General features: G+C 38.1%; 1 protein-coding gene across 2 annotated transcripts in view; it reads left to right on the plus strand.

The window, feature by feature from the left end:
* The window catches only part of FOXR2 (forkhead box R2), a 152,408-nt gene that overhangs the window by 23,710 nt on the left and 115,845 nt on the right, over window positions 1–12,853 (plus strand). For both annotated transcript variants that reach the window (XM_054471573.2, XM_054471575.2), the window contains exon 2: window positions 7,845–7,990. The gene's annotated coding sequence lies outside the window, so the exon portion shown is untranslated. The remainder of the gene's footprint in view (window positions 1–7,844; window positions 7,991–12,853) is intronic.

Here is a 12,853-nt window from a genome sequence, read left to right on the forward strand (position 1 = left end):
CATCCAGGGTACATTTAGAGATTAAGGAATCACCAACACAGAGATGGCAAATGAAAGAAGGAGGATGAGCTTACCTAGAGATAATGCATAGACATAAGCAAGTCTAACATTTAAAGCTTAAGAAGAAAATGAGAATACACAGTGTTTAGAAAGCATTTTAAGATTAAAATAGTCAAATAGTAAAATATATTTAAAAGTCATTTCATATTTAAAAGAGAGTCAATTTTCTTTCAGTATTCAAGTAGCAATCTCCCGGTAAGATGCTATGCAGAAAATCATTTAGAAGTTGACTTTTAAAACTCTGAAAAACAGGTGACTTTTCTATTTTAGTAAGGCAATATTTTAGGTTACAATGTACTCAAGTGAGTAAAGCTCTTTAGTTTTGTTTCTAGTAGTGAAAAATTTCCTAATTCAGTCCCATGGATATCAGATGTTGCTAAATCATGATTTCCCATTTCAGGCACTTCTCCTACATTGTCTTAGTCTGCTTGAGATGCCATAACAAAATATCACAGACTAGGAGGCTTAAACCACAGGAATTTATTTTCTCACAGTACTGGAGACTGAGAGAAGTGCTTCTAAGTGAATGAGGGTTCTACAGCCAAAATGTGAGCTATTAAAGAAATGAAAGCTGGCATTGAAATTTTGAATGCCTTTGATTTTCTTTTTTATTTGTCAGCATTGTCAACTGTGATCACATAGTTCATATTGTATAGCAGAAGGGAAGAAAGAAAACAACAAAACTCCCAAATTATCACAAAACCTGTGGGGGAAGGAAAGGGAAAACTCTCAGTTCTTTGTTCCTCCAGGGACAGTTTCTAGGACCTAACTTTTGGCTCCAAGCTCAGACTCCTTTCCAAATATTCTTCTTCACTCGGGTTGCCAGCTCTAGTTGTAGCAATAACAATGGCTAGCTACCACTAATTGAACATCTACTATGTGCCAGATACTTTACTCATTTAAGAATCAAATTTACTGAACATTTATTATATGCTAGGCACTGGTCCACTCATTGGGATTTTAAGGATTAGGTCTCAGTCTATTAGAACAAACAGGAAATTTAGAAAGGTGAGTATAACAGGTGCTGCCTTTGATTAGGAAAATCTTGAATGATGCATACAAGCATGAATCAGGGGAATCGGCCTAATTTTTAGTGGTCAGGGAAGGTATATATGAGTAAGTAAGTGGTCTAGATTGAGACGCAAAGTTTGGTAGGAGTTAGCTAGGAGAACAGTGAGGGAAAGTGTTGCATACAAATGGAACGTATGTTTGAGGACCTGGAAGACAAAATGAACTCAGGCACTTATAAGAGTTTTGGTGATTGTAAACTTTTCTCTCTAAGGGTCAAGTTTTATTTCCTGTGTGACCCGAGTATCTGGAGGCACACATAATTTTTAGTCCATAATATTATATACATTGTATGGCTATGCATAATTTATTCCATCATAACCTTACTGCTGAATATGTATTTACTTGCTTTTAGAAGCAATGCTATTGCCCTCATCCTGTACACATTTGTACACTTGCCCATTTATTTAGTTATAATATATTTCCAGTCATAGAATTTCTGATTCAGATGGCTGTGCACATTTAAATTGTGATGCATGTATCCAGCTTAACTCTCTTGAATGGTTGTGTCATTTCATGGTATCACCAGCAGTGAACTGATAGTGACTATATGACCACATCTGTACTTGCCTTAAGCATTGTCAAGCGTGTTACAAATTGGTAATCAGATAAATGAAATACCATATCTCCCTAATGTTGCTTTTAACAGTTTTTTGATGTGTAATTGGCATACAATAAACCACATATCTTTAAACTACATATATAAGTTTTGACATCAAAACTTATGAAACTGTACACCTTAAATATATGTAGCTTATCATATGCCTCTCTCTCTATATATATATATACACCTGTGAAACTGTGTCTGGAATTGGTGGGTTCTTGGTCTCACTGACTTCAAGAATGAAGCCGCGGACCCTCGCGGTGAGTGTTACAGCTCTTAAGGTGGCGTGTCTGCAGTTTCTTCCTTCTGATGTTCGGATGTGTTCGGAGTTTCTTCCTTCTGGTGGGTTCATAGTCTCGCTGGCTCAGGAGTGAAGCTGCAGACCTTTTCGGTGAGTGTTACAGCTCTTAAGGCAGCGCGTCTGGAGTTGTTCGTTCCTCCTGGTGGGCTCGTGGTCTCGCTGAGTTCAGGAGTGAAGCTGCAGATCTTCACGGTGAGTGTTACAGCTCATAAAAGCAGCGTGGACCCAAAGAGTGAGCAGTAGCAAGATTTATTGCAAAGAGCGAAAGAACAAAGCCTCCACAGTGTGGAAGGGGACCCGAGCGGGTTGCCAATGCTGGCTCGGGCAGCCTGCTTTTATTCTCTTATCTGGCCCCACCCACATCCTGCTGATTGGTAGAGCGAGTGGCCTGTTTTGACAGGGTGCTGATTGGTGCGTTTACAATCCCTGAGCTAGATACAAAGGTTCTCCATGTCCCCATCAGATTAGTTAGATACAGAGTTTTGACACACAGGTTCTCCAAGGCCCCACCAGAGCAGCTAGATACAGGGTATCGATTGGTGCACTCACAAACCTTGAGCTAAACACAGGGTGCTGATTGGTGTGTTTACAATCCTTGACCTAGATACAGAGTGCTGATTGGTGTGTTTACAATCCCTGAGCTAGACATAAAGGTTCTCCAAGGCCCCACCAGAGCAGCTAGCTACAGAGTGTCGATTGGTGCACTCACAAACCTTGAGCTAGACACAAGGTGCTGATTGGTGTGTTTACAAACCTTGAGCTAGATACAGAGTGCCGATTGGTGTGTTTACAATCCCTGAGCTAGATATAAAGACTCTCCACGTTCTCACCAGACTCAGGAGCCCAGCTTGCTTTACCTAGTGGATCCAGCACCCAGGCTGCAGGTGGAGCTGCCTGCCAGTCCCGCGACCTGCGCTTGCACTCCTCAGCCCTTGGGTGGTCGATGGGACTGGGTGCCCTGGAGCAGGGGGTGGCACTAGTCGGGGAGGCTGCGGCTGCACAGGAACCCACGGAGGTGGGGGAAGGCTCAGGCATGGTGGGCTGCAGTCCCGAGGCCTGCCCTGCGGGAAGGCAGCTAAGGCCCGGCGAGAAATCGAGAGCAGCACCGGTGGGCTAGCACTGCTGGGGGACCCAGTACACCCTCCACAGCCGCTGGCCCTGGTGCTAAATCCCTCATTGCCCAGAGCCAGCAGGGCTGGCCGGCTGCTCCAAGCGCGGGCCCGCCAAGCCCACACCCACGGGAACTCCAGCTGGCCCACAAGCGCCGCACACAACCCCGGTTCCTGCTGGCGCCTCTCCCTCCACACCTCCCTGCAAGCTGAGGGAGTGGGCTCTGGCCTTGGCCAGCCTAGAAAGGGGCTCCACAGTGCAGCGGTGGGCTGAAGGGCTCCTCAAGTGCCACCAAAGTGGTAGCCCAGGCAGAGGAGGCGCTGAGAGCTAGCGAGGGCTGTGAGGACTGCCAGCACGCTGTCACCTCTCAAAACTGTCACCATAATCAAGATATTATCATATCCTTCATCATCAAGTTTCCTCATGCCCCTTTGTAATCTTCCTCTTTATATCACTTCCCTTCCCTCACCCCAGAGAAACACCAATTTGCTTTCTATCAAAATAGATTATATTGTATTTCCTGTAGTTCATACAAACAGAATCATACTATAGGTACTCTTGTTTTTCAGTCTAGCACCTTTCACCCAGCTTAATTATTGTGAGATTCATTCATGCTGCTGTGTGTATCAAACATTCTTTTTTTTCTGTTATCTCATTGTATGGATGTGTCACAATTTGCTTATCCATTTACCTGTTGATGGACATTTGGGTTGCTTACAGCTATTGATTATTACAAATAAAGCTACTATAAACATTTGTGTGCGAGTCGTATGAACATATGCTTTCATTTTTCTTGGGTAAATAAGTGTGGAATGGCTGGATAGTAAAGCAGGTGTACGTTTAACTTTTAAATAAACTTCCAAAATATTTCCCAAAGCTATTGTCAAATTTCACATTCCTACCAGAAATGTACGAAAATACCAGTTCCTCCAAATCCTTGCTAACATTTATTATTTTCTATCTTATTATAGCCATCTTAGTGTGTGAAATGCTATCTTATTGTAGTTTTTATTTGTATTTCCTAATGATGAATGATGTTAAGCACCTTTTCATGTGCTTATCTGTCATCCAAATATCTTCTTTGGTGAAATATGTGTTCAAATCTTTGGCCCATTTGTTCATTGGGTAACTTCTTTGCTTATTATTTTTTAGTGTTTTGTGGAATATAAATTCTGGATAAAAGAGCTTTATCAGATTTGCTAATATTATCTTCCAGTCTATGGTTTGCCTTTTCATTCTTTTAACAATGTCTTTTAAAAAGAAGAAGTTCTTAATTTTGATGAAATCCAATTTACCATCCTTTTTTCTTTTATGAATTATGCCTTTGATGACACAAACAAGACATTATTTCTTACTTGTGTAAATGTATGGGGTACAAGTGTAATTTTGTTTCACTGATATATTACATAGTGGTGAAGTCAGGGCTTTTAGTGTATCCATTACCGGAATAAAATCCCTTGTACCCGTTGAGTAATTTCTGATCATACAACCCTCTCCCATCCACCAACTCTTCCAAGTATCCATTGTCTATCATTCCACTCTCTATGTCCATGTGTATACATTATTTAGCTTCCACTTGTAAGTGAGAACATGCAGCATTAGTCTTTCTGTGTCTGAGTTGTTTCAGTTAAGAAAATGGCCTCAGTTCCATCCATGTTGCTGCAAAAGACATGATTTCATTCTTTTTATGGCTGAATAGTATTCTATTTTGTGTGTATGTGTGTGTGCCACATTTTCTTTATCCAGTAATCTATTGATAAACACTTAGGTTGGGTTCCATATCTTTGTTATTATGAATGGTTCCTTTTCCTTTGGGTGATACCCAGTACTGAGATTGGTTGTTTTATTTTTACTTCTTTGAGAAATCTCCATATTGTTTTCCATAGAGGTTGTACATTCTCACCAACAACGTATAAGCATTTCCTTTTCTCCACATCCTCTCCAACATCTGCTATTTTTTGTCTTTCTAACAATAGCCATTCTGATTGGTGTAAGATGATATCTCACTGCAGTTTTAATTCTAATTTATCTGATTATTAGTGATGTTGACCATTTTTCCTATGCTTGTTGGCCATTTCTGTCTTCTACTAAAAAATAACTATTCATCATGTCCTTAGCCTTTTTTTGTTGTTGTTGTTGACAGAGTCTTGCTCTTGTCGCCCAGGTTGGAGTGCAGTGGTATGATCTCGGCTCACTACAACCTCTGCTTCCCGGGTTCAAGTGATTCTCCTGCCTCAGCCTCCTGAGTAGCTGAAATTACAGGCACCTGCCACCACGCCTGGCTAATTTTTGTACTTTTAGTAGAGATGGAGTTTTCCCATGTTAGCCAGGCTGGTCTTGAACTCCTGACCTCAGGCAATCCTCCTGCTTCGGCCTCCCAAAGTGCTGGGATTACTGGCATATGTGCCCAGCCAGCCCACTTTTTTAATGGAATTATTATTATTTATTTATTTATTTTTAGTTATTGTAGTTCCTTGTAAATTCTGAATATTAGACTCCTGTCAGATGCATAGTTTGCTAATATTTTCTCTCATTCTACATGTTGTCTCTGTTCACCCTGTTGATTACTTCTTTTACTGTGCAGAAGCTTTTTATTGTAACTAAAACCCATTTGTCTATTTTTGGTTTTGTTGCCTGTGCTTTTGAGATATTAGGCAGAAATTCTTTGCCTATATCAAAGTCCAGGAGAGTTTTCCCTAGGCCTTCTTCTAGTATTTTTATAGTATTGGGTTTTACATTTAAGTCTTTAATCATTATTGAGTTGATTTTTTTAATATGGTGACAGGTAGGGGTCCAGTTTCATTCTTCTGTATATGTCAATCCAATTATCCCGACACCATTTATTGAACCCAGTGTCGTTTCTCCAGTATATGTTCTTGTGGCTTTGTAAAAAATCTGTTAGCTTTAAATATGTGCCTTTATTTCTGGATTCTTTATTCTGTTCCATTGATTTACATGTTTATTTTTATACCACTATCATGCTTTTTCATTTACTGTAGCCTTGTAGTATAATTTGGAGCCAGGTAATGTGATGCCTCCAGCTTTGTTCTTTTTTCTTAAGCTCACTTTGGCTATTGGGGCTCTTTTTTGGTTCCATGCAAATTTTAGGATTTTTTTTTAGTTCTACAAAAAATGACATTGATATTTTGAAAGGGATTGCATTTAATCTGTAGCAATCTAAAGCAATTGCTTTAGGCAGTTTTCCCATTTTAATGATATTAATTCTTCAGATTCATGAGGATAGGATGTTTTTCCTTTTGTTTGTGTCATCTACAATTTCTTTCATTAGTGTTTTGTAGTTTTCCTTGTAGAGATCTTTCACCTCCATGGTTAAATATATCGCTAGGTATTTTTTGTGGCTATTGTAAATGGAATTGTCTTCTTGATTTGGTTCTTGGCTTGACTGTTATTTGTGTATAGAAATGCTACTGATTTTTGTATGTGGATTTTATATCCTGAAGCTTTACTGAATTCATTTATCAAATCTAAGAGTGTTTTGGTGGAGACTTTAGGGTTTTCTAGATATAATCGGCAAACAGGGATAACTGGCTTTTTCTTTTTCAATTTGGTTGCCCTTTTTTCTCTCTCTTGCCTGATTGCTATTGAATAAGAGTGGTGAAAGTGGACATCTTTGTCCTGTTCTAGAATATTTTTGAACCTAGGATTAGCGTGAGTTGGGAAGTAGTTATTTTCCTTCAAGTTTTTGGGAGAATTTTTAGGAATGACATTGTTTCTTGCTTAAATATTTGGTAGAATTCAACAGTGAAGCCATCTGGGCCTGTAGTTTCCTTTGTGAGACAGTTTTAAACTATAAATTTAATTTCTTCATTAGATGTGGAATTATTTAAGTTATCTATTTCGTCTTGACTTAGCTTTGTTAGTTTGTACCTATCAAGGATTTTTTCCATTTAATGTAAGTTGTGTAATTTATTGGCATGAAGGTCTTCATAACATTCCCTTCTCTTATTAAAATCTCTAGAATCTATAATAATGCCATCTCTCTCTTTCTTAACATTGACAATTTGTCTTCTGTCTTACTTTCCTGATCATCTGTGTAGAGATTCATCAATTTTATTGACTTCTCAGAGAAACTAACTTTTCGATTCATTGATTTTTCTCTATTTTCTGCTTTCTATTTCACTGATTTTTGTGATTTTTTTTCTACCTACTTTAGGTTTAATTTGCTCTACTTTTTCCATTTTCTTAAGGTGGATGCTGAAATCATAATGTTGAGACCGCTCTTTACTTCTGATATTGATGTATATGTAATGCTATAAAATTTCCCCTAAGTACTGATTTAGTGGCATTGCACAGACTTTTTCCTTTTTAAATTTTTGTAGAGTAAAACTGATTTATTTAAGTAAAATTCTATAAATTTTAATGCGTATATAGATTTATGTTACTACTACCACAATTAGAGTATGGGACAGATGTATCACTACCAAATATTTTCTGATGCTATCATTGCATGGTCATACCACCTCTCCACCATTGATCTTCCAGGGTTTTATAGTTTTAGGTTTTACATTTAAGTGTTTAATCCATCTTGAGTTGATTTTTTTTTCTTTTTTAAACTGGCTGTGTTGTCTTTCAACTCTTGGACCATTTTCTTGTGTTTCTTGGATTGTATTTCAACCTTCTCCTTTATCTCAATGAGCTTCCTTGCCATCCAGATTCTTAATTTTATGTCTGTCATTTCAGCCATTTCAGTCAGTTAAGAACAAGTACTGGGGAACTCATGCAGTCATTTGGAAGTAAGCACCTGCTGGACTGAAGGAGCCAAGATGTTCCCAGTCTACTAGCAATAACACTCCAATGGAGGCCTCTGGCAAAAGCGCTCCAGCAAGGTAACGGCAGGTCTGTGCCCACACATGCACTGGTGGGTCTGTAGGGGTCTCCATGCTCTTGCGTGCTGGTGGTGGGTGGTGGCAGTGGGTCTCTGTATGTGTGTGTGCTGGGAAGGCAGCAGAGGGAGACTATGGGCAAGTGTGCACTGGTGGGTAAATGCTGAGGGTGGGTGGGTGCATGCTACTGGGGGAAGGCTGTGGGCAGGTGTGCATCAGTGAGGGAATGCTGCTGACAGGTGTGCACTGGTGGCAGTCTGTCTGCAAAAGTATTCCAATGGTTAGGTGGGTTCTGCTGGTGAAACAGCTATTGCAATGTCTGCTGGCAAGCTGAGGCTGTGCTGCAAGTAGGTGCCATCAGGTAAGGTCCCTGGGAGAGGCCAACGGATGGGGCGGGCACTCACATCAAACTGGTCTTGTCCCATGGGCAAGACAGCCCTGCTCTCTTTAGATCTGGCAGCCAAGCCCACAAGGGCTACTGCCACCTAGAGGAGGATGATGAGCCTTGGGGGCTAGGCACACATGGCTGTGCTCCACTGAAAGCCATTCCCATGCCAAATGCTTGGGGCTCTGTGCAGGCTGGAGTTCTGTTTCTGCAAACTCTCTGGGCAGTTCTCCCTGCCAGCTCAGATTTCTCTGAGGGCTGCGGGATCTCCCACAGCTAGGATCCCAGAGGTCCATGGTGAGAATGGGCCACTCCATGCCTTCTTCACTCACCTCTTCCCTGGGGACCACTTGGGGCCAGGAATGAGTCCTGGTGCTTGGCAAACCTGTGCAGGGTTCTCAGCTTCCTCTCCTTTCAGTCTGGTGTCTGCATCCTCACTCTGTCCACTCTTTTTTTTTTTTCTTTTTTGAGAGGGAGTCTCACTCTGTCAGCCAGGCTGGAGTTCAGTGCATCATCTCGGCTCACTGCAACCTCCCTCTCCTGGGTTCAAGTGATTCTCCTGCCTCAGCTTCCCAAGTAGCCGGGATTACAGGCACTTGCCACCATGCCTGGCTAATTTTTGTATTTTTGGTAGAGAGGGAGTTTCACCACATTAGCCAAGATGGTCTTGAACTCTTGGAACTTTTGACCTTAAATGGTCTGCCTGCCTCAGCCTCCCAAAGTGCTGGGATTACAGATGTGAGCCACCGCGTCTGGCCTGTCCACTCTCAATGTCTTGTTTCTGGGGGTCTGTTTGGAGTGAGCTAGTCTACTTGATCTCAGTGGGAGAAACTCTTTCTGGCTTCAATTAGTTGGCCATCTTGACTCTCCAGCGTTTTCTTTTGACCATTTTTTATTTCTGTAAGGTTGGTAGTAATGTCCACTCTTTCATTTCTGATTTTAGTATTTTGAATCTTCTGTCTTTTTTCTTTGTCAGTCTAGCTAAGTTTGTCTATTTTCTTGATTATTTTCAAAGAACCATGTTTTCATTTTATTAATTCTCTTGTTTGTCTATTCTTTGTTTGTCTCCCATCTAATGTTTATTAATTCCTTTCTTCTGCTGGCTTTAATTTGCTCTTCTCCTTATAGTTTCTTGAGGTGTCATGTTAGGCTACTGATTTGAGGATCTTTCTTCTTTTCTAATATTGGTGCAAACTGCTATAAATTTCCCTCAGCACTGCTTTTGTTGCATTCCATAAATTTTGGTATGTTGTGTTTTCATTTTTATTTATCTGTATTTTCTAATTTCTTTTGTGATTTTTTCTTTCATCCACTGGTAATATAAGAGTGTGTTGTTTAATTTCTACATATTTGTGATTTTTTTCAGTTTTCGTACTGTTATTAAACTCCAGCTTCATTCTATTGTGGTTGAAGATTATATGATGTGTAATTTTAATATTTCTTTAATTTATTGAATCTTATCTTGTGGCCTAACATATGACCTGTTTTGGATAATGTTCCATGTGCCCTGGAGAAGAATATGTATTCCGCTGTTGTTGGGTTAAGTGTTCTTTATGTGTCTGTCAGGAGGGTTCTCTACATATCTGTTAGATGTAATTGGTTTATAGTTTTGTTCAAGTCTTCTATTTCTTTATTGATCTTCTGCCTAGATGTTATATCTATTACTGGGTATGGGATATTGAAGTTCTAAACTCTTATTGTATTACTGTCCACTTCTCCCTTAAATTCTGATAGTTATCACTTCAAATTTTGGGGACTCTTTGGTTCAGTGTACATATGCTTGTGATTGTTATATATTCTCCATTAATTAATCATTTTATTAATGTATGAAATCCTTCTGAATGTTAAAAGATTACAGGACATGAAAGTGATGCCTTTGGAAAAAATTATATTGCTTTTCAAAGGACTTCTCATAACTTCATCAGCAGAGTGGTCAAGCAAACACTATTTTATTTTCTTGTTTGAGCTAATGTGAACACAATTTGTGTTTTATTTGTGCAGTCTTTTACATTCTTATATTTGGGCATCAATGTACAGGAACAGTTGCCTTTTGCAATTAAAGGTACAAAACAATAAAAAGTTTTATGTAAAAAACCCTTCAGTTTTTCAATTCTATAAGTATTCTTTCTCATTTTGCATTTAAGGACAATTTTAACAGAAAGCATTTATTTATAAAACTTCAACAACTTTGTCTTTGGCTGAAGTGTATTGGCTTCTCTTTGAAGCATCTTCTCCATATTTGTTTTTAGTTGAAAAATAATAATGATATATATTTATGAAGTATGATATGATGTACACACACACACACACACACACCCTTTGTCTCTTGTAAAATTTATTTTACTAATATTCTGTTTTGTCTGATATTAGCATAGCGACCAAGATCTCTTTATATACTATTTTTACATTAAATATATTTTTCCATCCTTTAAATTTCACCTCATTTGTTTTTTGGATCTAACCTGAGTTTCTTGTAGACAACGCGTAATTAAACTTTTAAAAAATCCATTCTGCCAACCTCTGCCTTTTGATTAGGAAGTTACATCATTTACATTTAAAGTAATTACTTATAAGGAATGACTTACTTCTGCCATGTTATTATTTGTTCCCTGAGTGTTTTATATTTTTTTATTCCTTATTTTCTCCATAAATTGTCTTCTTTTGTGTTTAACTGTGTTTTTGCAGGGTACCACTTTGGTTACCTTTTCATTTCCTATGTGGATATTATTTAGATATTTTCTTAGTAGTTACCATGAGGATTTCAATTAAGATCTTAAATGTATAACAACTTCATTTGAATTGATACCAACTTTGTTAAAATAACGTAAAAAATCTCTCTTATCATACATTACCATCCTTTTCATTACTGTTGTGACAACTTGCATCTTCATACGTTGTGTGCATATTGTTGTAGATATAATTTTTATGCATTTGTCTTTTAAATATTGTAGGAAATGGAAAGTGGAGTTACAAACCAAAAATACAGTAATACTGTCTTTGTATTCACCTATATAGTTAATTTTACTGATGTCCTCTATTTCTTCAAGTTGCTCTCTAATGTTGCTCCTTTTCAGCATGACGGACTCTTTTTAGCATTTCTTGTAAGACAAATATGCTAACATCAAACTCCTTTAGTTTTTATTTATCTGAGGAATGTTTGAACTTATCTTTCATTTTTAAAGAAAAATTTTTCCATACATAAAACTTTTGATTGAGAAGCTTTTTTCCTAACTTGTCAAAAAAGCCCCCACCCCTTTCCATTATGTTTTCCATGGTTTCTGATAGAAAGTCAGCTCTTAAAATATTCTCAACAATCCCTTGTATGTGATTATTTGCTTCCGTCTTGTTGCTCTCAGTATTTTTCCATTATGTTTTGCTTTTAACAGTATGATTATATTGTGTCTCAGTATGAATCTTTTTTTTTTTTTTTTTTTTTTCTTGTTGCCATTCTTTGAATGTCATCATTTATTTTTTTTTTTTTCTTTTATTGTAATTATTATTATTATTATTATTATACTTTAGGTTTTATGGTACATGTGCCCAATGTGCAGTTAGTTACATATGTATACATGTGCCCTGCTGGTGCACTGCACCCACCAACTCGTCATCTAGCATTAGGTATATCTCCCAATGTTATCCCTCCCCCCTCCCCCCAACCCACAACGGCCCCTGAAGTGAATCTTTTTGAATTTTCCCTATTTTGAGTTAATTGAGATTCTTGTATATGTACATTTATGTTTTTCATCAAATTTTGTTTTTGAGTATTATTTTTAAAATACGTTTTCTGCCTATTTCTTTCTCTCTTTCCTTCTGAGACACCTGTAATGTGTATGTTATGCTTGACATTGTCCCATAGATATTTTAGGCAATGTTTATTTCCTTTTATTCTTTTTCTTTCTGCATCACAGACTGGGTAATTTCTATTTTCTTATTTTCAAGTTTGCTGATTCTTTCTTCTGCCTGTTCAAATCTGCTGTTGAGTTGCTCTAGTAATTTTATTTTTTAAATTTCAGTTAATGTGCTTTTCAGCAACAGTATTTCTATTTGATTCCTTTTATAATTTCTGTCTCTTTTTGATATTATCTATTTGTTGACACATTATTTTCCTAATTTCCCTTAGTTATTTGTTCATATTTTCTCTTAGCTCTTTGAAATTTTTTTTTTCTTTTTTTTATTTATTATTATTATACTTTAGGTATACCTCCCAATGCTATCCCTTCCCCCTCCCCCCACCCCACAACAGTCCCTAGAGTGTGATGTTCCCCTTACTGTGTCCATGTGTTCTCATTGTTCAATTCCCACCTATGAGTGAGAATATGCGGTGTTTGGTTTTTCGTTCTTGCGATAGTTTACTGAGAATGATGATTTCCAATTTCATCCATGTCCCTACAAAGGACATGAACTCATCATTTTTTATGGCTGCATAGTATTCCATGGTGTATATGTGCCACATTTTCTTAATCCAGTCTATCATTGTTGGA

Source organism: Pongo pygmaeus, chromosome X (assembly GCF_028885625.2).
Source record: "Pongo pygmaeus isolate AG05252 chromosome X, NHGRI_mPonPyg2-v2.0_pri, whole genome shotgun sequence".
NCBI classification, from domain to species: Eukaryota; Metazoa; Chordata; class Mammalia; order Primates; family Hominidae; genus Pongo; species Pongo pygmaeus.